Raw genomic sequence first — 24,774 nt, forward strand, 5'->3', positions numbered from 1 at the left:
CTACCCCCGGAACAATTGCCTGGACGATGTACATTGCAAGATCATGCTAGTCGTGTTCACGTTAAGATTGAATATTCAAAATTATGGTTGTCTAGACAAATGCTCTTCTGTGATAACTTATGTCTTCTTGTCTAAGCGAGCCTTACCTTGGTTCTGTCCATTGTATTTCCTTTGTTTCAATGCCTACCGTTTCGCATAATTAACACGCGCCAATTCCTTAGTAGAAGAATACGTCTCTCATTCGTTCGTCTTCGCATTTGTCTGGCCTCCCTTTCATTAGCGGCCCTTAGCAATCGCCTCCTTTTGTTCCTTGCTTTGCGCATCTTTTTTTTTTCCTCTAATGAACTTTCACGCGACTTTCGTGGCATGATCGATCACAATTTCGAAAGGGCGTGCTTTCCTCTCGTTCCCGCTAAACAGTTACTGTGATATAATTCCGCGATCACGGTTCAAGATACTTGTATATGTGCCTGCGTTTCCACACAGTGATACTTATTATCCAAATTCGAAGAGACAGCGGCTTATCGCACAACAATAGAAAACATTAGCTGGTAAAGCTTTGTTCCGGAAGCGAATGTACAACTAGTAGATCTAAAGGATGGCGATTAGTTTGCGACCTTTGTGCACAGGATGCAGAGGAGTCACATCTGACAAAATTCAGTGTAACATTTCTTCACCATGCAATTGCAGCAAAATTCGCGAAAATCGATCTTGTTGATTCATTGCAATACAAAGTACGTGGACAAACAAAGCGTCATACGATCTTAGTATTTTACCGACGCGTACCTCTCATTAGACGGTATGTACATGAGCACCGTCAAGCCACAAACTTATTTGTTCGAATTTATTCTCGTCATCTTCTTATATGAGGAGTAATGCGGTAATTTTGTATCGAGTTACGATATTCAAAAATACTGTCCAGATCGCAAAGAAAGAAGTGAGAATTACATGAGCCGTTCATTCTATGACATATTGAACGAGATTACAGATGCGTCAAGGAACCACAAAGATTAAATCTCTGCGTGAAGTCGTACTTACAATAGACTTAATTTGCATCTTCCCATGTACGTGCCCTTGTTAAAAAAGAATATTCAAATCTTTACACGCACCAATGTTATTTGCAACCGATGGAAGATGAAGAGAAGAAGAGGAGGAGAAATCAACCAAAGCGCAAGCGTGGTGTGCAAACCCTGGCAGCCAATAATCCTGATTTCGAATAAGAAGACAGAGAGCCGCCTCCGCCATTGTTTGTGTACTTTGACATTGAGGCCCGTCAAGAACACGGTGAGAACGTGGCCAATCTCCTTTGCGCAGAGAGGTACGATGAAGATGAACAGTTTGTGATCGAAGGGGAAAACTGCGTGGAGAGTTTCTTGGATTCGGTGGGAGAGCCTTGCTTGGAGGATGACGAAGCGGAACGGATGGTGATCTGCGTGGCACACAATTTTCAAGGATACGATAGTTATTTCGTGCTGGACGAATTTTACAAACAGAAGATTTATCCCGACCAAATTGTGAATGGAGCCAAGATTCTCAGCATGAGCGTGGACAAGTTGAAATTCATAGACCCCATGTGCTTTTTGCAAATGCCCCTCTCGTGTTTTATGAAAGCATTTAGACAAGGAAATTGAAGAAGGGATTTTTTCCTCATTTTCTTAACACGACAGAAAACCAAACGTTCGTGTGTGAAGTGCCATCCCAAGATTACTATGACCCAAAAAAAGGCATGTCGACATCTAGAGGGAAGGAATTTGAAGCGTGGCACCAAGCACGACGAGAGGAAGGCTACGAATTTGATTTTAGGAAAAAACTGGTCGCCAATTGTCAATCGGATGTGAGATTGTTGAAGGAAAGATGCATGAAGTTCCAAGCGGATTTTGAAAAGGTGGCCAAGTTCAACCGAATGTCCCATTGCCTCTACATCACTTCTGCTTGTAATGTGTATTACAGAAAGATGTGTTTGATTCAAAACGTTATCGCCTCTGAACCCATTCGCGTTTGGCATGGTAAAATAAAGCCCATTCTAAAGCAGCGCTAGGGTGGTTGTATTGCAAAGAACACTATTTGAGACAAAGCGAGCCCCAGGTCAGCAGAACAGAAGACCGGATTACGCATGCTGGCAACTGAGGGGACCAAGTGTACGTGGATGGATTCGATCGTTTCACGAACAAAGTGTACGAGTTTCTCGGGTTTTATCATAGGTGTCCTATGACCTTCCCCATCACCAGATGCGTCATCGCAAGCAGGAATAACACTTTGCAGGAAGTGTACCAACGGACTATAGAGAGACTGAAAGCCATCGAGGAGGCTGGGTATGTAGTTAAGGTGATTTTGGAGGACCAATGGAATCAGTTTAAGAAGGAAAAGAGGAGGTGAGAGAGTTTTCGAACCGGTTAGAGTTGGTGACTAGATTGGAACCTAGAGATGCCTTTTTTGGAGGTAGAACAAATGCTGTGCAGTTGTATCGACGCGCCCAAGAAGAGGAAGGAGAGAAGATTGGGTACGTGGATTACACGTCATTGTACACGTCATTTTACCAGCACGTCATCCTGCCATCACAACGCAACTGGAAGTGCTCGACAACTGGATGTATTGACGGAGTATTTCGGGTAGGTGAAATGTACCTTTTTGTCCCTTTACAGCTTGCATTTTGCCATTTTACCTTATCGATGCGGAAGCAAGTTGACGTTTCCCCTGTGAAGAGTGTGCGTGGAGGCTCAGTTACTGTTGCCAATCACCCAGAGAACCTATTGCTACCCTCACATGGAAGAGGAACGCGCTTGAGGTTACGTCATCGTAAACGTCCACGAAGTGTGGCACTTTTCCGATCAAACAGGATGCTTCGGGCTGGTCATCGGACGTGGGTGAGGCGAAGGAGAAACGTGGAAGCCTATGAACAAAAGGAGGGGACAAGAGCAACATCGAAAAGGACCCTGCAATGCGATCTTTGGCCAAGATAATGCTGAATTTGTTTTGGAAAAAAATGTGATCAACAAAGTAACAAGTGTCAAGTGGAGGCCTTGACGTCCACCCATGACTTTTACCAATTTGTCACCAGTGGTTACCGAAGATATGTTGGAAGTGGTTTATAACAACATTGTGGAATGCGATCCCGTCAAGTTAACATTTCGTGGCCTGTTGCACGACTTGTTGGGCAAGATTGAAATTGTACGAGGGCATCAAACACGTCGAACAGGTGCTCTTTCTCGACACGGATTCCATCGTGTACGCTTGGAAGCCTGGTCAACCCGCTTTTACCTTTGGGAAATTACCTGGGTCAATTTACCGACGAGTTGGAGGGGGGCGATGTCATCATGGAATTTGCAGCTGCTGGACCTAAGAATTATGGGTATCGAATCAAGAAAGGCAAAGTGGAGTGTAAAGTGAGAAGATTCCGCCTCAAAGCGCAGGAACAATTGAATTTTGTTGTGCATCACGACAACGCGATGAAGGAAGTTCGGCACCTGCTGTCGAACCAGAGACATCCCCGTGTGGAATCCCCACAAGATCGTGAGAGATAATCGGGACAAGAGATTTCTGACAGAAACGGAAATCAAGCGGTATCAGTTCGTGTTTGACAAGAGAGTGATGGATCCCAGAACCTTCCATTCATGTCATTTCCCTCTGGGTTTGAACAGTTTAAAATGATATAAGACGAGGAAATCTTGGACATTAAAAGCATGTTTCATCGACAAAGTAAAGTGTCTTTTACGTATTTACAGTTCCACTTTTTGTCTTTTGGCTTGTCTGGGTTCTCTTGGAGATTTGCGTGCCAAGTGTCGGATATGCATGCACTGTTTCATGAATGTTCATTTTTGTTGAAACGGAGAATTTCTTCGTCGTATTTCCTGTTCTGTGGTGAGAGGTTTTTTCTTGGCCATGAAAATAGTTCCCAACACTTGTGGTAAAGGATTACTTCTTCATTGAATGTCACTTTTCTGCCCATGGTGATACCTTGTTTACCTCTGACTGAATTGGATAGGAGGGAGGAGACATTTCCTACAATTTTTTTGGTCACCAGTTGAAGTTGTTTGCAATACTGAAGGATCTCCTTGGCGGTTCTCTCGAACGAAGCCGAGATTTCTTCTCCTGTACTTTCGTCGATGTTTCGAGCCCCTCCCTACAGCACTCTGTTTGTCTAACAAGGGTTTAGTATGAAGCCGCTTGAAAACAAAATTTCAACCGAAGGTGCCATCAGATCTGATGAAGACAGGTGGGGATTGAAACCAAGCTTTGTGGTACATGTCGTACACAAAATGATTGGTGGAGCCCTATTGAAATCACCAGGCTTCTTGCACATCTCCAAAGCCAATTGAACAGTTCAGCCACTTGCATCTCTGAGGGTGTGTGGGTCATGTGGATCTTCGAATAGACCAAAAGCGTACACGGCCTTGGATTTTGAGAGGATGAAGAGATTTCTTCTGAGAAGATTAGCTTTTTAACTGTTTGTGAAGGCAGTTGACTTTTCGAGAATGTTAGCAGCACGATTTATGATTTCGTCTGCTTGACTCAGCACCAACTCACTTAATGGTGTAATGGTTCTGCTTCTCGGATGTCCTGGAGGAATCTTGAGGACAACGTTCATTCCTAATTCTTTTGCAAATTGTTCAGCAATAGAGTCTGTTCCAAGGCTCCCCTGTGTGAATAGTGTAGCTGTCACCCAGAGGGGTTTCCATAGGTCTTCCGACTGTTCCATGATGGAATGAAAATGGATCCAAAACCGAATCATTTATATAAAAGGAGCTGACCAAAGGTTACCATTTTTGGTCATATATAAGGCGATTGGTCAGAAACAGGTTTGACTGGATTTGGACCTAACCAATTAATCACTTATGAAAAGAAAGTAAAAACAATTATTATAATAATTATTTCCATGTAAATATATCTGATTCTAAGAAAGTTTGGAAGGGGATAAGACAACTTGTCAATCTTAAATCCAGATCTGGCTCTACTCCCACTAAATTACTTGCTAAGCAGCCGGGACAATCGGCAAAACGAACAGAACTCTATTTACTCGCACACAAGGACACGCGCTCACGGATAAAGAAAGTGCTATATACAAACATCTTCGACAGTGTGATAATATCCAACACATTCAAGGCCTGTATAATTTACCAGACATTTTCTCCAATAAGACCGGCCCACCTTCTACGACCACCAAATAATTTTTCACCGCAACGGTGCGTAGCAACACAAAAATAATTGACAGTGACGACAATTGTAACCTCCTTCTATACAAAGAAGCCTATCACATAAAACGTTCATCGCCATCCTTGAACAATGGCTTGAAGGTCAGCAGAGAACTCTGCTTATTCTCATGACAGTTTTTCTCTTTTTGTTTTGTACTTATTTCATGCTCACGTGCCTATTGATGCTAATTTACCACCCTTTTAGTATTTAAACTTTAGCTACCGCATTTTCACCTAGTCTGACGATGATATAGAATTATACCGAAATATTACTGAAACAAACCACCGTTTCCTTGCATTTATTGCCTAAATATTAGTCTAAATGCACTTATTCGATTTAACTTTCGTTCTATTTCTCCTGATAAGTCAAACTTTGTCATTTTCTACCCTCCACAAAGAAAGTTACCCTTTCATTAAATGGCATAAACGTAAACCAAGAGTACTCAATAAAATATCTAATATCTATGATAGATTCTAATTTGTCATGGAAAAGTCAAGTAAGCTATATTGCTAAAAAGAGTAAGCGAAAGAGTGGGATTCTTTCTAAACCTCGTTATTATGTGAATTCAGATATTTTGGTTAAATTATATGATGCCTTAATATATCCCTTCTGAAAGGGGAAGTATCATGAAAATTTGATGTCATTTCAAAACCCAAAAATGTTTTGTCTGACAACAGAAACAAAAAATAATTGTCTAGTTGTATTATAAATTATCACCCCAGTGCAATAAAACTGTCAATTAGTAGCCCTGGCCAGAGACAGAGTAGGTCGGAATGGATTGAAACTTGAAAATTGTTAGGCTAATGTTTTTCAAGTTTTCGTATTTTTGTCTCCAAAATGCGCTAGAACAGAGTACGAGTTGGTCCTGTCAAGAATTGAGTTGATTTCTCTCCTCAAGTTGTTGTAGAATTATTTTGTAGCAACGTGAAGGTCTTATTTCACCATTTTTAACAAAAGAGGTAAAAAAAACCCATGATACTTCCCCTTTAACCTATGGTCTTATTTCTTGGGGTAACACGCATTCTTGTACTACCCAGCCCTTGCTCATTTTACCAAAGAGAGCAATGCGAGCGATGACTTTCTCTAAATTTCATGCACACTTTTATATTGTTAAACTGCCTGACCTTGTCTCTTTTAGTATTGCAGTCACAGTAGACGCTTTTCATTTGTGTTTGATACTTTCTTCACAAGTCAATAAAAGATATAATTATAATACGAGAAGTGCTTCGAATATGTTCTATTCTTTACCTAAGGTAAGAACAAATTATGGATTATTCCATATAAGATTTAAGTGCCCCAAAGTCTGGAACTCAGTTAGCGAGGATTCAAAAACCCTCTCTATTTCAAACTTTAAAGAATCAATGAAAAGCGATCTTCTTAAAGATCATTAGTTTCTTGTACTCTTTCTAGCAGCTGTGTTGTTTCCCGAATTACCTGTAAATTTTTTGTTACGTTTCCTCACCTTTCCAGGCCTTAGTGTTTTTTTCTACTATAGTTTAATATATAGCTTGTTATTAGTTGCCATAGCTATCGCGTGCTCTTGTTATATTACTGTTTTGTATTCATATTTTTGTGTGTGCATTTGTGCTTTAGCTTTCTTACTGACCTGTATTTTACTTCTATTTAATACTGATGTCAACTGGCTGCTTGGCCTCGCTAGCCCCTATGGTTATTCCAGGCAGCCAGTACTCCAATTATTACTTGTAATATTTTCTTTGTTGTAATTTTATATATGAGCAAGAGTGAGTATAAATAAAGATTGATAGATTGCTTTCAGAATCAGCACGACATTGGCCTTACAAATGAAATTGTTCGTCGAGAACGACGATGGAAGATTGAAAATAGGGCTGAATCTCATCATGAGTTCGTACGAGGATGAAATTCCCGATGTTTTGGACGTGACTGACAGTGTGAATCGAACGATTTATTGGAAGGTAGATGGCAATTTCATCCACTTGAGCGTGTTTGCTAACTGGAGATTCATCCGCTTGAACGAGGCATTTCGTGCCAACTGGCAAGTCAACGATCGGGTGTTGTACATGTTTCCGATGCGGTGATCAGCGGCATCGTGGGAAACAAGACGGAGGATATCTTAAGCGTCATTCCCTATTAGAGGGAGAACGGAAGCGATACGTTTCATCTCGAACCCGAGAAAGTTCACTAAAAGGCCTTACGGAAAGCCTTCTTTTAAATCATCGAAACAGAATTCGTGGAGACCGACGGACAGCCAGCTGAACTTTGAAAACGGAGAGTGTAGCGACACTTTGCATTTCAAGAGAGACTTTTTAGCGACATGAATGATTTCTATGTGACTGTTCTCAGTGAAGCCGATCTGACCGAGTTTTCAGAAAAACGTTGCAAACATTTTCAAAAATCAGTCGGCAAATCCCTTCTTTTTGATGGGGGATGGATGAAAAGTAGGAATGGCTAGCATTTCTTAACCCGATTCAATAGTGAGTCTCTCTCCGTTGACATATCCCAACGAGGATGGCATTGTTTTGACCGGCCAGTGGAACCTACAAAGGCCTCCAAAACAGGACTGGAACTCGGTTCAATGAATACCATTGAGATTCGCGCCGCTGTTACAGATGGCGTGTCCCTGATGACATCTTAAGGTGAACAGATACGACTGAAAGCGTCTGTCAGGCGCCGTACAATGCAGTGATCTGCAAAATACCAATGAAATAATGTGTGCATTATATTCAAGTGGACGGACAGAGACGAGTTACTGATCGACAATTCCAATACGAGTGTTGAATTGAGTAGCAACTCGAAACGTCCCTCCATTAGTTTTGGTTTCAAGCTGGTTAAAAAGATGAGATGGATCATCGAAGAGCACGAGGAAAACCGTACCAAGGCCGTGAAAATGGGGCCCAATTTGAAGCAATAATTTAAAAGCAGTAGTAAATTTGAACAAGGCCTTTCGAGCAGTGGTCGGCGGTCCTACGAGGATGTCTCCTCCACGAAGTACAATATAAAAGGCAGGGAAGAGGTTCAGCTCACTTTGAACCGCTTCACAGTCAGTACATAGCGATCACGAACGATATCGTGGAATAGATAGAAAAAAAGGTAGCAGAATCGGAAACGTGTGAATTGTGAACTTTGGATAGGGTGTTTTTACACTGCACTTCCAAAAGGAAGCTTGAGAGGAGGTAGCTTAAACAGATTCAAATCTGAACGCCAAAAGCAAGATGGTGGAAATCTGAAAAGAATGCTACAACAAGTGTTGAAAAGTGGGTGGAGTTTAAGGTGGATTGAGCGGATTGAAAAGCAGTCGGAGTATCTCTTATCTCCCAACAAAGCCTATAAAAGGATTCAAACGGGGCAGCAAATGGAAAGCGAAACAAGTACTCTGCAGAGAAGTTGCCAAAAGGGCCACAAACATTTTTTTGGAGTAAGATTAGACCCATTCGTTCCATTCCATGACGATTTAAGTCCGAGAAAGGACCCACTCAGAGAGGAGGGTTGTTGTTAGGAAGACCACGAAGGAGGTTGAGAAAGAGGAGGAAGAGGATAAGTTAACTCGGTGGTTGGATTTCGTCGGAGGTGGTCCAACCACCTGGTTATGACATCATACGTTAACTCAAAAAAGGGTATAAAAGTGAAAACAGAAACAAAAACGCAAAACTCGCTTTTGAACCATGAGGGACGCTACCGTCGCTCATGCGCGGTCCTATTTGGAAACCAACCCAAGCCTCGACTTGTTCAAAGTGCCCGACACGGATATCTCCTTCAATAGCTACTGTATGGTTACCATCAATTCTACTACCACCGGCATCACTCCGATGGAATAAGTAGTTGCTGCTTTGGATGACTACGGGGATTTGAACCGAAGTTATTTCCAAATGAAACTGAGACTCAAGTACACGGATGGTAGTAATCTCGTGGCCGCGGACAATGAAAAGTCAACAACCTGGCTCATCAAACATCAAGTCTCCCTCAGCGAGACTCAACAGTGTTTGATCTGTTCCCAAACAGACGCCTACGCCTACAAAGCCTTTTTTGAAACCCCCTCAATTACAACCGAGATGAAGGAGAAACTATCTTTGTACCCCAAGGATGGTTCAACATCTTTGACATACCAGCCAGATTGGAGTTTATTGGAGGTAGTGGTGGCGACAAAGACGATCTCAAGGATGCCACTCACACCGATGCCGAGAAAACCAATCGAGGTGTGTTGGAAACAGCGACCGCGGATTATGTCATCAAAGAGAAGTGGTTGATGTTCAGACCACATCTGGAAGTGTTTAATACGGAAAAGTCGTGGTACTGCAAACGGAAATGAAGATCAAATTCCACTTCAATGATCCCAATTTCTGGAGAACTCAAGTCACTGCAAACAACCACAAGACCATCCGGTTGCTGCCCAAGGGCATCGAAATCAGATTCATTGTGTGTCAGCTTTGATTGAATTCTAACCTCTACAAGACTCTTACTATAGCAAGACAGGAAGAGCCTTATGCTGAGTATCCTGTGGTAAGAGGAGAAATCAGGCAACACAGATAGTTGGGAAGAAAACAACATCTTTCAAGGAAGGACTCACGTTCGAATGATTGAGGGTTTGTTGGATGCCAAAGCCTTCAATGGAGACAAAGACTTTTATCCTTTTGCCTTTCAAAAGTTCGGTTTGGAAACCATCAAGCAAATTGTGAGGGGAGAAAAAGACCCCTAAGAAACACTCGAATTGAACGGAGGTAATGTTAGCAGAGATCCACTCGGTCTCTTCAGATTTGTTTAGCAAATGGTGCCAGAAAAAAAGAACCTTCCTACCATGCTGAAATACTCGGATATGGAGCAAGGCAAGAACTGTTCCCTATTAATGTTTGACAGTGTGGCTAGCCGAGATGCTGACTCCAGGAATCTGAACCCAAGAAAGAGTGGAGACTTACAGCTTAAATTAAAGTTCGCTGCACCGCCCGGCAAAGTCATCACCGTGACGATCTACGGCGAGCTTGAAAACCTGCTGGAGATAGATTGGTTTGGTACTGTGAAGTACAACATATACGAGAGAAGTCAAAAAGATGGAATCAGCAGCCTTGAGTAACGTGCAATTGTATTTCTTGGCCGGAGAAGATGCCCTATAGAAACCTTCTTATCGAGGAGCCTCGCCGTGCGATGGATTACCGTCCAAAACCAAGTCACAAAGAGTGTGCCTATATCGTGAATACGGACGAGAAAGGGAAATCGGGAGAACAGTGGATGGCTCTCTGGACTAAAGGCAATGTCTGTGAAGTGATGGACAGTTACGGATTACCTATCGAGATTTACGGAGCCAAACCTCTGGAAGCCTGGTTGAGACAGTGGAAGTTCGTCGTGAGCAATGGCCAGAGTATCCAAAAAGTGAACAGCAAGAGTTGTGGACATTATGCATTGTTTTTCATCAAGGCCAAAGCGAGATTATATACCATGTCAGATTTTTGAAATCAGTTCTCGAAACACGATTATGTGATGAATGACTATGTAGCGGGTCAAATTTTAAAATAGTTGATTGTTCATGAAAACGGTTGGAACCACGTTTGTAAACTCCACTGTAAGCAATTTTATCAAATAAAAGACGTTTGATGTGATTGTTGGTTGTCAGTCATGAATCGATGCCGAGAGTTTCGTATTCATACTCCTTCAAGTATAATGATGGTGGGTCCTTCCGGAAGCGGTAAAACCCATTTTACGGAAAGATTACTGTTACACAAATTTGGATTTGTTTCAATCTCCTCCGAATGCCATCCATTATTGTTACGGATCATGGCAGGACGGCTTTCAACGCGTGAAAAAGCAGGGCATTCAGTTTCACGAGGGTATTTCAGAGTTGAGCGACTTAGCCAAATGGTTTCCCAAAGGTCTTATATTGGTCATGGACGACTTGATGGACAAAGGGGGAAGTGAAAGCCCGTCTTGGAATTGTTCACGAAACATTCCCATCATCGAAACATCACGATCTTGTATCTTTTTCAAGACATGTTTCCTGTCGGCAAATATGCCAAGAGCATTTTGCACAACGATCATTACATCGTAGCTTTCAAAAAGCCTCGAGATGGATTGGGTATTCGACATTTGTTATTGCAATCTTTCTCCTCCAATTGGAAGGATGTGCTTGACGTTTTTCATCATGCTACGTCACGTCCGTTTTGCTATCCTGCGTCATCCGATGACGTCAGACTCTACAGCTATATCTTGAAGGTCGAAGGATGGACGCGTTGTTACAAGAACGGGCGCGATGGAGATGACTGAGCAAGAGTGGGACGTCAAAGAATTGTCCCCTTTGAACAGATATTGCAAGACACATATTTGGCGTATCTCGAAAACATGTCTCCGGAGGACATGGATGGAACAGACCATGGGAAGAGAAAATACCGTACGTGGAAGAGTCGACGAAGCGTACTTTAAAGAACCAGTGCAAACTCTGTTCGAAAAAGCTGAAAAACACCTTTACCAAAAAGTTTTGTCATACCATATCGGATTAATGGATCCGTGCATAGGATATCTTCTCCAAAACGTATTGAAACTCGTCGAGAGCAAGAGATTCGAGGAGAAAAAAGAAGTGCAGGACCTGGAGGAGAAATCTAAAAAAGAATGGAAGCAAAACCCACTGAGTTGGACATGGATTTGCAGTGAGAGCGAGCCAGAAACTTTGCTTCGGGCGCCACGGGAGGACCTGAAGATATGTTATCACCCCGTAGAGTGAGGAAAATCTACACGCCACTTCATCCTGCCAGGGTTGTTACTGGTGGTACTAATGCCGCAAAAGAACTGTTACGAGAGATATCCTTCAAGATGCCTTGTCACAAGCTAACGTTGACCTTGATCCGCTCTCCTACACTCCAGCAGGACTTGGCTCTCTCACTCCCACACCTCCACCAGCACCACCACTCACCGTTCGTCCAGCCGGAATCAGGGTTCCTGCACGACAAAGGAGACCTAATCCTAATCCCACTATACCGTGGACACCCCCAAGTCCAAGTCGATTAGGAGCACCTGGGCGTGCAACTCCTAGCAGACGAGTACGTGGACGTGGGCGAAGAAGAACCACTGCCAGAGGTGGACGAGGTGGCCGGGGAAGGAGAACATGGGTTCCCACACCCTCCACTTCTATTCATCACCTTCCTCATCTCCGATCAAAGAGAAACGGCTGCTAGACGTAGAATCGCGTCATCATGACTACCTATAAAGAAGGAGGTCCACCAACTGTGAGCAGATCATCATCGTGAGTATCCGGCTGAAATGGCTACAAAAGTGTGTCTGACGGAGGATCCAATTGTTGGCAGAGAGTTACTTCAAACATTAGATTCACTTTACTGTTTCTATCACAAGCAATGGTGTTGTCATCGCATGATGTATTATAATTTTAAAGACGCTGTCACGGTTTTCTCAATGGAGCTTCTCTATTGGTCATGGCCATCGGAATGATCGTCTGATCCGTTTTCCAGAACAGTACCATCGTCACCAAAGGAACGGTCATCAAAGGATGGAATGATTTCAAAACATTCTTCTCAGTGCACTAAAAATCGATTTACAAAAGTAGCAAACCAGACTTCATGTTTGAACGAGATTTGCGTTCAAAACAAAGATGGCAGATACCGCATTTATACGATGTTTACACATCGTTGCAAAAATGAGAAAGATGTAAAAACTTTACGTTTACATATTTGCAACCAAATATCGTGTTTGCAAGACATTTACAAGCAATACCGCATTTACGCAATATTCAATATAAACCATTACGTGGGAAGTAAATGAGGTAAAATATTACGTTTGCTTGACTTTGTCATATTTGCGCATAAATCAAATCTCATGTTTGCACGACATTTGCAAGCAAAGAAAAGCCGGTGAGTAAAATCAGACATTTTCTTCAAGGAAAATGGTTTAACAGGGTGGACAAATGAGGTAAAACGCTATGTTTGCTTCACTTTGGTCATAGTTGCACATAAATCAAACTTCATGTTTGCACGATATTTACAAATTTTACTCAACATTGCACACTGTAGCAAATGTGAGAACCAAATGCAAACTTAAGACAACTTGTGATTAAGAACGCACATTTGTTCCAAGAAAGAAATGAAAAAAAAATTGGCAAAGGAAGAAAATAACTTTTAAATTATTTATTAAAATTACACCCATTACAAAATGTGACAGACATACTCATTTGGGACAACTTCACTTTTGAACAAAGGGTTAAAGACGATGAAATCGTATATTCACCAAACTGTTTATTCTGTGATCACAAACAGCGCTAAAGTTAATTACATGTACTTCTGTCAGTACTCGACAAACAATAACTGTGATAACTCTTTGCATTTCTAAAAGAACTTGTTGCATTATACTTTACACTTTGAACAGTAACCAATGTTTATTTGCTTGGTTTTTGGAAAATAACAAAAGGTGTTCTCTTCTCAGAAAATAACAAACACCCTTAAAATATGTGAATTATAAATTTTTCCAAGTAATAGGTCATTTCATACAACAAAGAAAATAGCTATTTTTAATTTTCCTCAAACCAATCAATGAAAATAACTTCTTTTAAATTTTCCACCAACTAACCAATAAATGTACCCAATTCCACAATTTTATCACACAAGAATTCTCATCTACAGTATTTCATTATTTTTTTAAAAGGGAATATTAGCTATCAGTTTACATTTAAACATCCTCGATCAAAGACAAACGGCTGCTAGGCGTAGAATCGCGGCATCATGACCACCTATAAAGAAGGAGGTCCACCAACTGTGAGCAGATCATCATCGTGAGTATCCGGCTGAAATGGCGACAAAAGTGTGTGTCTGACGGAGGATCCAGCGACAACCCGTGCCCAGCAGATATCTACAGTACCACGTACGTGTACACGACGCAAGGTTGCTATTTCGTCCCGCTATTATTTTACCGTTAAAGCTAATAAGAAGATCCCCAATGTGCATGTTGTCGTCTTCTTTCGTTCATTCCTATCACGAGATTTTTAAGCTCTGAAGAGAACACGCCAACTAAACAAAATAAAACAAAACAAAACAAACAAACAGGATTCTAGCAGGGCGATCAAATTCCAAGACAAATGAAAGTAGCTACAAATGCAGGCCCGATTTAGTATTCAGTTCTGATTAATACAACCGCACATTTATTTTATATTCCAGTGATAAGGCATAATGAACATCAAGTTATTATGTAGACAAAGTAAAAACAAACTATCAGCAATGCCAAAGTACCGAGGAAAAGCGACTGTTAACAAGCTTTAATTTATTTGTAATTGTAAACAAAACAATGTCAACCTAACCGGTCTTGTTGCGATCCTTGAGAAAATGTAGTGAATCCCTTGCATCTTGCATTTGAATTGCTTCAGAAGATGGAAGCGTAATCATGATACTTATCCGCTCTGCCAACAACAAAACATGGAAGAAGAGTCTGGACCGATTGCAAACCCGATCCAGACACCAAACCTAGAAAACGTCACCAATGCTAAAATCGTGGCACGCTTGGAACGTTTGCTGCATGTCAATTTGCCCAGAAGGGAAATGGAACAAGTGAGTGGATTTGTCATTCGAATAATTTTCATATCATTTCTAAATATTTATTTTTATTTTTATTTATTTTCATTTCATTTTTTTGTTGTCGTGGTTAATTTTTTATTTTATTTCATTTTTTTTTTACTTCATTTGCGTCATGTGTACGTAAAACGCTCCAGAAGCTAACAGATTCGTTTTCGTTTCCACAGATACCGCTCCCACTTCAACCAGACTATGATTTGGCACTCGATGACGTAGGCGTTTTAACTCTTCGTTTACTGTCGATTTTAATTTGTCAAACCATCGTCAACTCGATTTGATTATCCAAAACATATTATGAACAAAACATATTCCATTCCATTCGCACATCAGTTTTTCAGTGTCATACTCCCAGGAAGAGTAAACACGATAAACATTCTCGTGGAACAATGGTACCAAGACAGCAACCTTCCCGTTGGAGTATTTCATATAATTGACATGTACTGTACATGTGATGTTTGAAACAAACGTACTTTTTTCTTTCCATTAATCAACGATACGATTTCACAACCATCGATCATTGATCCATTTCGTTTTCAGTTTCAGATAAATGCACGTTTTCTACCCGTTCAAGTCGTGGTTCTACTCCGATCATTACGCTTCGGATTGAGTCACGAAAGTTGGGGGAAACAAAACATCGAACGCATCGACCTTGGAATGAGCGTTACAATACCTTCGAGTCAAAGAATAGTGGGCGAGATCAACTTAAAATATACGACTTGTCATCAATTTGTTTCTCTGCCGAGCCGTCTTATTAATTATTTGCTGTTTTCATTTAAATTTCGCAACCAATGAGTTCGCTTTAGCTAGTGCTCGTCAAAACACGAATTCACGCGATACCATAAGACGTTATGATATAAGATTTCATTCAAAAACCAACACTCTCGAGCTCAGTGGCCCATTCAATGGTAACGTGCAATGGAGCATGCAGTAAAATAATTCCTACGGTTTTCTTCAGAGATGTTAACCCTATTTCATGCTTCGAACTATCTGCTTTCAACGATGCATTGTTCGACACACTATATAAGTCGAGAAGAATGTTGGGATCAAGAAGTAACGTTCGTTTCTATCTCATTGACCTTGTCAAGAGCAGCTCACTGAAGACCAACAGAATTATTCACTGGTTGCGATCGCTTGTTAGCATTTCTACTTCCTCGACGATTACATGATTTAAACATCATCATTGCAAACCAAACTAATTTGACTCGTCATTCCATTAACCGCTGGAACATCAGTGCCTCGCTCACAGACAATCTATAGTATAGCATATCCATCTTCCGAAGTCGAATGGATAGACTAAAAGACAACTTCTCTCTTTTTTTCCGAACATGTTTCTCAGTCCAATTTGCTACCCGCTTAACACTGCTGCAATGAAAAGGTTTTTGGAAGTCTTTTTGTTCACTTTCGTCACAAGAGGAGTCGAGGAAGTGCATGCACCACTGCTGTTGTTTATCAGCATATCCTTAACCGCTGCGTCGAGACATTTCAAACGAGCAACAGAACGTGAAATGGACCAAATTTTAAATTACTTTTGGAAAAGTGATATGTATGCCGTTTCATTTGATTTTAAAGAAATCGTACCAATCGTTGGACATCACGATATTGAAGATAATGAGGTTGCTATTTTGTAAAATAAAAAAAGTTGATGTTATTGATATGTTGCTGTCATTCTTTACTGACTATATAAACGAGTCACACTAAAAACAAAACTCGTCATATGCAACAAGATTTGGAAACCTCTTCTGATTGGGACAGTTGGACGCAACCTGACGTATCTACCCAGCATGAAAAATCATCAACATCGATAAAATGAGTGACATTCCCACCATAGGATCCGACCCAGATCCAGACGATTTGATGAGTGCCTTGGCCGAAGCTGACAGACGGCCACAAGCACCGCGACGAATATAAAGAAAACGACGACAAACCTTGAGCACCACTCCCCTAGTAGCCGGTCCTACCTCTCCAAGAACATAACTCAGAATCACCATCGGTGGAAAAAGAAGAAAACGAAAAGCCATCAAGGATGATCTGGGTGCATTGAGTACCCTAATCACGGTGGATGGACCTATTTCTGCAAGAAGGAAGGCACGAAGAAGCAAGAAAATACCACTATCCGCGGTCAGAGAAATGATAAAAGCATCTAAAGGTGGACTATGGCTGGACAGCAGAGAAACTCTACGCAACCTTATCTCCAAGATCGCGTTGGCCAAAGTTCCATTCCTGCACTTGTTAAGACGATAAAGATAAGACGATAGAAGAAAAACTATTTAAAGCTGTTGATGAACATCACGTGTCGTCTCGATTGACCTTTGACCTTTTGCTATGTGCATGCACCACCATACCTCATTTGCATACTAACACCATGACGTCATTACGTCATTTCTAAAAATACTAACACGTGACGTCAACACTACCAGCAAAAAAATGTTGAAAGCTTGTTGAAAGCTTGTTGGATCAAATTTAAATTGGTTAAAACTTTCATTCAACATTTCCTTTGTTCTTGAAAATGTTAAATGTTGTTGAAACTATGTGAACACTCTGTTCATCCAACATTTGCCGTGAAATGTTGAAACCGTTTAAACGGGCCTTAATATAATTTTTGTAAGAAGGATACAATAACGTCAAGACTATAGCTGATTACAACGTGACAATAAATGTAGAGTATATAACTAATTACAATAAGTGACAAGAAAAGTAAAAAATATAGCTAATAACGGCGTGACGACAATAAAGAAATGGAGCAGAAGTCTATTATACTGAGAAGACAAAAAAAACTAAAATGCTAGTGAAAAATCAATCGACAATATACGTGCAAAGATGTAATATTTGGTAAGCACGTACAGTTCTCGTTAGCTGGCTTGAACAATTTGAACCAGGAAAAATGTGCAACCAATCGATACCAATTAAGCTATCGATTCATACTGGAAATTGATAGCAATCGATAAAAGATTACACAAATTTCATCGACTTGGTCACCCTTGAGAAATGTGCTATTATTTACGTCTGCTCAGACTGATGTTAACAACATGCTGAAATTTCAGACTTTTATAGAATTGACATCCACTGCATAACATCAAATAGTGCATTAATTTTTTTCTATTTAATGTAACTTTTATGTGTATACTAATTAAGAAAGTCTGTAACAACGAAAACGTTTATCACATTTCGGCAGCGAAATAAATAAAAACGATCTGCGAGGCCTTGAAATTAAATATTCAAATCAATAAGGCCATCGTTTTTTAGAATGAAAGCCAAGTTTACCTCATATATCTGTGTCCGTTCGCCAGAAACGTAATAACGTATCTCACCTTCATGTTTCTCGAAAGTTATAACTGCGATTCCTCTTTTACTGATTGCAATGCTTTCGATGTCACCACCGCCATTCTTCTTTTGCTGGAAATGAACAATTAGATCTTCCGCTGTTGCTGACACTTGAAAGCCCCTTACAACTATACTTCGACGACAACTTGTCAGGTTGATGACACAAATATCATCGAATGTTCGAACAAGAACTGAACCAGCCGTAGTTCTAACTGTATCACTGCCGTAAGCGGCCATAGCAGTGCAAGCTTCAGTGAAATAAGATGCGACTACTGGTTTTCCCAGAAAGGAAATGACGTAGCCTTTACGGTATTCCCCGGTTGTTGAAAGTACACGAAAATAGAGATTTCAGTAACGTAAAGTCTTTTTGTAAAGTTTTTTTGTCTTTAAAGTTCTTACCAAGGGGCAGTAGCAAAGCGCAGAGAAATCGAAGAGAAAAACGGAAGCTCATACAGATAATTTTGAGCGACAACCCGTGATTTGGTGATTTGATTTGTTTTTCTGGGATCTAACTGCCGTCGCCATCGCTCTTGTCGTTAAATTTAGGAGCCTCGTCCATTTTCAGGGTGCTTTTCCCCAAAATGACCAGTTTGTTAGACAAGGTTCTGCCGTATGGTCCCAAAACGAAGGTTCATACCAAAGACCAAGCGGAACGGAGTGTAGTAGTTCAGCATATTCCACCAGAAAGCAGTGAAGGTTTGCCAGTTGATCTCATAGTGTGTTTTGTGTTATCAGGACCATTTTTACTGAGGAGAATTTAATTGTTAGGTTAGGTTTCACCCAAAGCTTACTTCCGGCTTCATTGAAGTGGATAGTATGGTCCGCCAGAACAGAACTTGTTTTCTTTTTGTATTATCAGCGGCATGCGATGAGAACACTTTGCAATTTCCGGATACTTTTATTGCCTTTCTGAAGGCAAATTTGTCAGTTAAGCATCTGTTCGGATTTTTAGGTAAAAGGGTGTTATTACATTCCTATTAACATTTGTTTTAGTTACTGATGTTTAAGCCTGGTTCACACTAGGGGCATAACGATATAAAGCCGGGCGAAGTCACGCAAAAGCAAATGAAAATTTTTGTCGATGTTTTATGTCACAAGTTTGAACAACATAACATAATGACGTAGAAGAAGCAACATGACATTAGCATAACGACATAAAGAAAAAAATTTGATCGTTTCTTGATGTCGTTATGTCATCATGTCGCCAGTGTGCACCAGGCGTACTGATGCGAGACTATAAATAATTAGCAACATAACTTTAAAATCTCGGATTGGATAAGGAGTGAGGGTGGGGGGAGGAACTGAAAGGCATTTGGTATGTAAACCCGACCTCTCTCTTCCCAGTTGAATTTGAATTAGCAATCTTCCACAAGGTTACTGAATCTTTTGAGGGTTCTCGGCTTATTGACTCAAAAAAAAGGCGTTCGACAATGTTGACCATTCCCTTTTAATATTGCATAAGTTGGAACAGTATGGTATTAGGGGGATCAATCACAATAAGGGGTTCTCCTTTTGTTTATCTGGACGAATTCAAACGACTCAAGTTGGGTATAATATTTCTAAACCTGAACAAGCTGCCTGTGGTGTTCTTCAGGGGTCTGTCTATTGGCTGACGATACTTATTTGGTTTACACAATTGGCTAACTGCAACTAAATGATCTTAAAACATTGAGAAATCAAGTTTTGTCATTTATCGCCCTTATCAAAAGAATACTGATCGTCAGGTAAACTTCTGAATGTTTGACTATAATACAAACTCGTTCATTTCTTTAGATAGGAGAGTAGCTAAATACTTAAGTGAAATAATTGAGTCAAATATCATATTGATTATATTACTTCGAAAACAAGTAAATCGTTAGGAATCATTGCATGACTAAAGCAGTTTGTTCCAACGTCTACTTTATAGCATATCTACCTGTCTTTGATTCTCCCTTTTTGTCGTATAGTATAGTTGTATGGAGTCAAGCTGTTCAAATGCATCTTGAAAAATCCTACTTCTGCTGACAGGGTTCTTCGTTTGATTCATTTTACACCGTACAGAGCTCATACTATTCCTCTATTTGTTCAAGCAAATATCATTCCTGTGAACATACTCCATCTCTAAACAGTCTCTATCACTATGTACGATGTGTCTAATAAACTTACTCCGCCCAACATCTCCATTCTACTCACCTCTTCAAATACAATAAAAACATTTATACACCTGATTTTCACCGAATAACAATTTTTACCCCAAACAATGACATGATATGATATCTTTATTTGAATAGGGTAGCAATGAACGGAGGCTCTATATATCAATAATGTCATATGCTAAAAAATCAATAAACTATAAATAAAATTATATGCAGAGAAAAGCGAAAAAGATAGGAAAAAAAATTATAATAAGCTAATTCACAAATTACGATTTTATACAATACAGCCATGATAATAAAACCACTTCTTACTGCATTCCAACTTAACGCTAGGGGCAGATGATGTCCCTAGTATAGATGATGGCTTTGCCTTGTCGTTCTAGCTACAATATCTCTGTTAAAAGTGAAATACCTATTAAAAAATTGAGGAACACGCCCCTGAAGGCAACGCTTTACCTATTTCAACACGTGCTTTTCGCGCCGTAACTCAAGAGTGTCATAGCAAAGGTATTTGATTGCTTCGTTGCTACTTGATGTTGGCATAATTATACACGGGCGGCACGCCTCGGAAGCCTCTCTAAATAATCTGCATTAATCCAGCCACAACAGCCCCAGACTAGATCACAATAGTCGAGGACCGGTAAAATGAAGGACTTGTATATGACGTTTGCAGTGTGCATGATAATATGGCGTTTCTGACTTGACTCAGCATGCCTAAACGTTTCCCTGCCTTAATGATAAGATACTTACATGGGCGCTAAAGGTCAAGGCCTCGTGTAGTACAATGCCCAGATACCGGAATTCCGTCAATCGGAATTCCGTCAATTCTAAACAGGTTATTTAAAAAACCTTTTAGTCTCTAGAATTAGAATGAGCTAAGGTATGGAAAATTACAGTGTTCCACCTCATACTCGAAAACTGTAATATATATATTTAGCCAAGCCTAAAAGCGGAACTCCAATTTTTTTTGATAGCATTTATAGAAATCTGCTTATGGTATGGACGTAGTTCCTCATCCTTTCCAAAATTATATATATTTTTAATGCATATGCAGCAAACTCCCCATCAGCAATGTAATACCAGGAGCCCATGATCATCGGCTCCTGGTAATACAGAGAGCACAATTATTTAAGGTTGATTTTTTGTAACAGAGGGCATTTTTTCTTAATTTTCCTTTCACCAAGCAAGGGTTGGTGATTGGTTGATCTTTGCGCTTGTACCCCAATCTCGTCCACAGAGCCCACGCGCGTTTTTGAATGGGAATGAAATTCCTAGGAAAATCCATAATCCTTAAATAACAAGGATTGGAACCAGGTTTGTGGGCTCGCGAGAATTGGCACCCCCACCAAACCATGTTTTCGCGAAAAGCGCTGGGCTCTGAAATCTGGTTTGCAGTCTTTGTTATCTATAGTCTCCTTCGTGGTCGTCACGCAACGCTCCTCCCCACGGAGCGTAGCGTGACGACACTAATAACGGCTGCGGAGGAGACTATGTTATCTAAGGTCTTCTGATTCCTGATCCTGGACTCCTAGTACCTAGATTCTTCATTTAAAAAATGGCGGCAATCATGTTCCCAGAGCCCGCATTACCCTTATCCAGCGGAACGGGCGCTGGATAACGGTAACGCGGGCTCTGAGTACGAGCGAAGAGGCGATTTAGTTGTCTTTGCTAGTCTTTGCTTCTAGAGATTTGGATAAAACAGGATAAAAGTAGCAGTGTTCGGACATCTTCCTGTATTAGGATGGTGGATAAAAAAGAAAGGATTAATTTCTGCATAAGTTTTCAGGTTTGGAAGCATCGAATTTTTCCTACGCCTCGTCTTATTTTTCCTGCACGACTGTGTGGAGATGTTCCGTTTTGACAGCAGATTTGAAGGAAAACTGTTAGTGTGATAAGCTTAAATGTCAAAAGTAGAAGGGGTTTTGCTGTGTCGGTGGAAGGCGAAAGGTCCGGCAGCTCCGTCAATCAAGGAGGTAAGATAACTTCAAATCTTTATGTATGCATACACACCTTTAAACTGTTTGTAGTGTTGTTTTTTTTCTGACTAGGGAGCAATTTTCTTAAAGAAATCTTTAATCAAGATAATATTAAAATGCAAGCTAATACGGACAATAGTAGGCCAGTGTTGTTATATGAATTCATGTGGTCTACTAATACTAGGAGATCGTTCCAAACTGGTACACCGTGGAGCAATTGAAAAACGAGCCAATTATAAGTGATAGGGATTTACAAAATATTTAAAATTTCATCTTTTTCTAGTCAAATTGAATGATTTTTTTATGTTTAGGTTCTGTTTGAGGGAGATGCGCATTGGAGATGTTTGAATACAGGAGAAATATTTCAAGTCAAATTAGCTTTGTGCCATTTTTATATTTTCTTATTGCACGGTTGTAGCCCATTAATTCAATAAATTAGATTGAAAACCTCATTTTTAAAAATTTCTGTTATTCCCAGGTTGATAGCTATTCTTGTGTGCTTATTTTGATTTTTGTATAAACTCAAACTAAATGGTCAGTTCCATGCAACTGATATTGATATACAAGAGAGTCAAGATGTCTTTCTTGCTCTTAACTTAATCTAAGAATGCAGTATAATTTTTCCCATTTGTTTCGGTAGGGATAGGAAAACATGAACCTTTCATAACTTCCTGTCAATCACATTAGTTCCATTGTTTTGAGAATGCAAAGTGATACCGTTTTGTTCAGAGAAACCACAGCAGTAATTGGCTGCCTGTTATTCTTGATATTGTAAAGTCAAAACAACAATCACTTGTGAATGCCTTTTGCTACTTTGTATATACATGTATGGAAACTAGTAATAATCAAAACTGGATCAGAGAGTGCGTTTGATAACCTTGATCCTAGCGTAGGTTCTCTCCTTTGCCAATTTGGTGATGATGTCATCTGCCCCTGCAAAATCTACAGGGGTTGCCAGATATACACATGTATGTCCCAATATCCTTTCATTCATGGCAATCAACTTTGGTTCTCCCACACAATCTCAACTCCAATCTGTGTAAGGAGTGTGTTCTTTCTATGTTGAATGCAATAAATGTCGTAAGTCTAATTATTCAAGGGAAAATTTTTTTTCAGTCCCTAGTCATTTGTACCTGGTTTTAAATTAAGTTAGTAAATTGTTTGACATAGAATCAAATAACAATTGTGTACAAATCCTCAACTGTCGCTGTCAAAATCTTTACCAAAAAAAAATCCATCAGGCAGTTATGGGAGCCGGTTATCCCCAGCAGTTTTTCTACACTTTGCAACACGAGAGTTAACTTGGAGTAAAGTTGGAAATAACACAACAATTATGGGATAATGAAATTTTGTGTTGTGCAGTACTGACTATACAACTGAGAAATCAGGGAATTATCCTTGGAGTGTAAATTTCTGTGTGGGAAGGAAACCACTTAAATTTTGCATTACCCTAGTGAGGAGATTAAGGACGGTGCCTACTATTGTTACTGCGCATACGTTCTGCGCATCTCGAGATACTCGAGTTTCCTATGGGTGGTGCCTACTAATACAGGAATATTTTTGCGCGGTTTAAAACCCATGATACGGAGAAAGCAGAACTTAGCAAATGCTTTTGGTATCTCATAAGAAAATTGGGGGTAACCATGCATGTTTCAGAAATAATTAGGCGTCAATTTAGGAAAAAATCCCATACATTGCTTTATATTTTGGCGCTTTTTAGAGATATTATTGCTTGGTTATCGCTGAAAAATGCATGGTTACCCCCAATTTTCTTTTTAGATTCCAATAGCCCTTGCTAGCATCTGCTTTTCCAGCATAGTTATAAACCAAACAAAAATACTTCGGTATTAGTAGGCACCGTCCTTAATTTTGGTCCATCAGTGATAAAAAAATCCTGGGGTCATAGGTTTTAATCCATCAAAGAGTTTTTCTTTACCTTTCATGGACCACAATTCCTTACTGAGGTAACACTGAACAGAAAACTAAGCGGTTTCGTTCCACCACAAAAATTTACACTGCAGATTTTATTCTCTGGTTTCTCAATTAAGGAGCAGGCCTTGCTCCAACCCATTAACCTTTTGTCCTTACAAGCAAAATCCCAATTTAATCACTCCTGCAGACTCATCACAGCAGTTTATGGATAGCTTGATAGATTGCATTTTTTGCTACAGCTAAAACACAAGATCTAAACCTACCAGTAAAGGTTACACCCTCTGTGTATGGCTTTTGTGCCCAGGCAGTGGCAAATCTTAAAACACTCGTAAGTGAGGGTTCATAATTTAAGTAGATGGGGGCCTATAATGATTTTTAAATTTTTCCCTAAGTTCTCGTTTTAGATAATGCTATTGTTTGATGAGGTCAGGTTTACGAGATGCCGAATTGTCCAGAATTTGCAAGTCTGATTACCACATCAGGATTCATCGAGCACACAAAAGCAGTGACTGGGGGGGAAGCTGGCTGGAAAGGACTAATCCTGCAGGTGGCTGAGATGCCATTACCGATTCTATAAAATGGAATATTTTCAAAGATTTCATGACAAATTAGACCAAGAAATTTAGAAGACGACTGTGACTAACTCACTATGAAATTACGAAGATAAAGAATAAAAAGAAATGCATGGAG

The 24,774-nt window shown here is 40.2% G+C and overlaps 2 protein-coding genes and 1 pseudogene across 2 annotated transcripts in view; 2 read left to right on the forward strand and 1 right to left on the reverse strand.

Moving 5' to 3' along the window:
- LOC146451117 (uncharacterized) overlaps window positions 1-24,774 on the forward strand; it is a 114,156-nt gene that overhangs the window by 79,884 nt on the left and 9,498 nt on the right. The window lies entirely within an intron of this gene.
- The window catches only part of LOC146451119 (uncharacterized), a 140,852-nt gene that overhangs the window by 55,582 nt on the left and 60,496 nt on the right, over window positions 1-24,774 (reverse strand). The window lies entirely within an intron of this gene.
- LOC146451123 (uncharacterized) lies at window positions 10,264-11,418 on the forward strand (annotated as a pseudogene).

This window comes from Pavona decussata, unplaced genomic scaffold (assembly GCF_977016875.1).
Source record: "Pavona decussata unplaced genomic scaffold, jaPavDecu1.1 SCAFFOLD_396, whole genome shotgun sequence".
Classification (NCBI taxonomy): Eukaryota; Metazoa; Cnidaria; class Anthozoa; order Scleractinia; family Agariciidae; genus Pavona; species Pavona decussata.